Genomic DNA, 4,728 nt, shown 5'->3' with positions numbered 1-4,728 from the left:
TTATTATAACGCCATAAAGGTTTTGTAACGGTCGGGCTTTTTGTATCTGTTTACGACCTGGGAATAGACCATTCCCGTTTGACCTAACCCCTAATTTTTGTATTTTTCTTCGAAAGGCAATTGTTTTTGATGATTATTGCCGCCTTCAGATTTTTTTTATGTGCTCTCCTGATTTTCTTACAAATTTTCAAAAACCGAGAATTTCACCACATTTTCGAATAAAAACCAGCATGCGAAGAAGTTTTTGGTAACCCTAAAGATGGTGATCTTTTTTTTCACCTCAGAAAATTAAGAACATCTGGTAACCCTATTCAGTTCGTTTACCGTCTACCCCCGTTGGTTTGACCTCATCTAATCTGAACACTTTTTAATTTGACCCCCTCTAATCTGCACATCGTTCAAACTAAAAATGGTTCAAACGTCATTCTGCTCACGGAACGGAGTGAAACGGAGCGCAGAATCAAAACAAAACAGCAAAAAGGGTTACCATCAGTGTGTTTTTCGATGCCTACAGGGTTACTAGAAGTTCAAATTAAAAAATGAACCCCGTTGGTTTGCATGAGGTGTCGTTCAAACCAACGGGGGTAGACAGTATTTACATTTGGAAACATCAAACAGCAGATTTCGAGATATCGATTCCATCGATTCCAAATTAGCAGAACAGAAAGGACAGCACCCAGCACTATAGATGAATATTAAACCACCAGGGTCCCAACTACTCGGCGGCGAGTATGTTCAATCTGAAGACGGCACCATAGACTACCTTATACGGCGTGGTTTTCGATGGAGTTATTTTATACGATTGATTGGGGGCCGTCCATATACCACGTGGACAACTTAGAGGGGGGAGGGGGATTGAGAGAAGTCCACGCTTGTCCATGGAGAGGGGGGTGGGGTTCTGTCAAATGTCCACGTGGACAGCATTTAAAAATAAAAAAAGCAAGCGTAACGTAATCATTTTAAAATTTCACTGGCCAAATTTCTAAAACAAAATATTAAAAATCCATACACTTGTAAGTTTTGTATCAAGGATTTCGAAATGAAGCGTCAATCATAACAGTATTGAAGTGGGCTTGTGGATAAGGCTTTGGATCGCCAATTCGGATACGACGGGTTCGATTCCCGTTTGGGTTGGGATCTTTTCTCGACATCCCTGGGCATAGTGTATCATTGTCTTTGCCTATAGAATATACAAATACAATATACAAACTCATACAATGACCGAAAATCGGAATTTTCGACTATATGAATTTCTCGAAATTTCATTTCAATTTCAACTACTTCAATATTATAAAATATGTGTGGGAGTTCTCAAAACTTGCTTATGCGAGGTATGTACTTCAAACGGAATCGCTCAAGTAATTTTAGTTCAGTGTATTATTTTTCCGCGGGATGGTCAAGAAATTTAACACAGCAAGCCCCATTTGATTTGACGTTTATGTTTCAGTTCCGTACTAGGGTTTGGAATTAGCCTCTGCATGCTGTGAGATTTTGACTTTTGCTGCGAGCACTGTGTTCAAAATTTCTGTGAGAGTGAGCAGGACAGCACCAAAACAGGGCTCGCAGTAAAAGTCAAAGAACAAAAGAATTTTGCCAGCATGCACAGGCTAATTAAGCGACGCTTTATTATTTCTTGAGCGATTCCTTGCCTGAATTTTCCACGCATCGAGATAGGCCAAGAAATTTCTTGCGATCTGTGTACTAACCATTACTTTGGCGAGTTAGTTTGTTTCAACTAAAAATCAGCATTACAATAAAAACCAATGTGAATAAACTAGAAAGCTGTATAATAGTCTTAATTTAGTTAACCATGAATTATATTTAACTAGCTGTACCCGGCAAACTTTGTCTTGCCTACTGCGTTTTTTGACGTTTCAAGTTTCTATCCTAGACTATAGATAGTAGAGTAAACATAGATCCGTGTTGATGAATCCGTTGTATCCAAACGAACTGTCAAAATCTGTATCAAAACGAGCATGACGTCACGATTTGGACAACATCAATGAAGCGCATGACGCCATATTCAACCGTCACACTCTTGAAAATTACTACTTACACGCTTGAAACATTTTAGTCAGCGGTGTCCGCGGATCTATGTTTACTCTACTATCTATATCCTAGACCAAGTCCCCGGTCACAAAATGTATGGAAGATCGATTTTCAAAAAATCTCAATTTTTCCATGTTTTTTGCCTCATAAACCTTCCTTGGGTGAAAACTAACAGAACAAAACTAAGACGACCAAAATCGGAACTTCCGTTCGCAAGTTATGCGCGGTCCCACGTATGCCACTGCATTTTTATATATATAGATACATTGTTTACAAAGAACATTTTTACCTCAGGAAAAAAAATCTCAAAATAAATTTCTACCACTTTTTTCAAAAATATAGAATTTTTTTTTCTGATGTCCACGTGGACATCAGGGGGAGGGAGGTAGGGGACAACGAAAAGTCCACGCTTGTCCACGGAGAGGGGGGAGGGGGTACAAAATCAGCATTTTTCTGTCCACGTGGTATATGGACGGCCCCTTACTTGGCTCTTTTTTTGGTTTTTAGAGTACTAATGGCTTCTTCTCTAACACTCGGAGCACACACCTGATCGCTTTCAGCGCTCAAACTAAAGAGACCCGTTTCGCTGACTCGGGGCTCGGACCCGGATCAAGCTGGCTCCACTCGTCTAATGTATGGAGTGAACCGTTGAAACGGAGTGATCCTCCACCCGCAACCTGGAAGAGTGTAAGTGATTCCCACGTGGCTGTGATTAGGGCCAGGTGAATCAGTGGCGGCCAATAGGGCGACAGTGTTCATGTAGGGTCTAGGTCGAATCCAAAGTTAGATTCAATAAACCACGGTCAGATTATTTACAGAAAATACCTATTTCTTCAATTACTTGCGCTCTGAAACAGCGTCTTTATGTCACCACGTCTCAGCAAATTCTCCCTTCCTAGATGGTTCCCGACTACTACGACCGTTTCTTCTAGTTGTCCCTAACAACGAGCACATGTCTCGGAACACCAAAGCAAATCATCTACTCATTATGTTATAATAGCATTGGCAATTTCCTACAATCCTCCTTTTGCTTTTTTATTCCATAAGTGTAAAATAAAGTTTTTATTGTTAAACGCTTCGTAACAAAATCCATTCCTGATTATTAGCCTTTTATTTCCAGTACAATCTATCTACAGTATTGTAGGGTTGGTCATTTTCTCCGTGAATTGCTAACAAGTCTACCCGTATTTCACAAACTTCTTTATACTGTTACCCTGATTTGCCCACGTTGCTAGTTTGAGCACAGAGAACAGACATCCAGGCTAGAATAAATTTCATTCGGAAAGTTGTGTAAGGATTTGAATATTTACTTGAGTAAGGTTGCAAACCAATACACGATGACAACACTAACGCCACCAAACACCATATTGCCACAGTCAGTGGTGAATTGAAACATTTCAAGTGGTGAATTAAATTAGTATGGGAAATTAACCGACTGCAGCGCCACGCTATTGCCACTCGTGTTGCCGATTTCAAATGGCCGTTAAATTCCTTACACAGTTTCGGAACTGGACTTGGATGTCTGTTCTCTGTGGTTTGAGGTAGCTTACATTGTTTCTATACTGCTTCCCTGATTCATCCGATACTCCTTTTTATTCGCGTTACAGTGCACTCTTAATTGGAAAAATCTGTATTTATGTTTTATGAGTAACCTTTTATTGTTTTCTTTATTCATTCCTTTTCCGCTTTCGTTTGAATCATAGTGTTCCCCGTATTTCTTTGCTTTTTTAGCAGTTTTTACCAGCCTCTGATGGTTAAGCTATTGTAAGTGGAACGTTCATCTCTGTCTACCTTACCACTTTTCTGTAAGCAGGGCTGATATGGATGATTGTTTCAGCTCTTAGAACATTCTGGAATCCATATATTGTGAAGATCGCATACAGGCCTTGAATGCCTGTAAAATTAAAATTTTATCTTTCCTATTTGGGCGAATCGCGAGCAACAAACCACGAGTGCTGACTGACTAAACATTACCAACCAATAACAGTCTGCATATTCCAGATCACTCATAAATAGCTACAGTGCATTATATCACATCTAAATTTGAGCTTTAAATTCCATCATAGTAGGAATGTAGTACAATAGTGTCCTAGGCAACATACTTTACCACTTCAATATTCAAACAAAAGACGCTTTCGTAAACAAACGTTTCCTTCCATTTTATTTTTTTTTTCCTTTTGAACTCTCCCAGTTCTTGACAATTATGCTTCAAATTCAACATAATTCAATACGATTTTAGCCTTCCGTAACTCGCGCGATTGGCCACCACCGTCAGTACCACGCTAATGCCGAGTACAAAAAAACGAGATTTTTTTCAACATGATGTACAAAATACAACAGCGCGATCGCTCGAGGGTTAAGGTGAATATATAACGAAGCCTCCCCCCGAATTTTCAAGAGCACAAATCTGAAGAACCAAATGATGGATTGAGATGAAAAGTTGATCGATTGGTCACCACCAGTGGGTGATCAATCGATCAACTTTTCAGCGTGGTCAGACATTGGATTCTTCAGATTTGTGCTCTTGAAAATTCTAGGGGTGGCTTCGTTATATATTCACCTTAAGTGAACTCTCCCAGTTTAGGCTCTGCCAACATGCAGCAAATCAGTGGATCCTCCCGATCTGTTTTCTTTTAGCCTTCAAGTAAGTGGACTCTCCCAGCCCAGGCGCTGCCAACA

Source organism: Aedes albopictus, chromosome 2 (assembly GCF_035046485.1).
Source record: "Aedes albopictus strain Foshan chromosome 2, AalbF5, whole genome shotgun sequence".
Classification (NCBI taxonomy): Eukaryota; Metazoa; Arthropoda; class Insecta; order Diptera; family Culicidae; genus Aedes; species Aedes albopictus.
The sequence above is the reverse complement of the archived record's forward strand: the minus strand, read 5'-3'. Positions refer to the sequence as shown.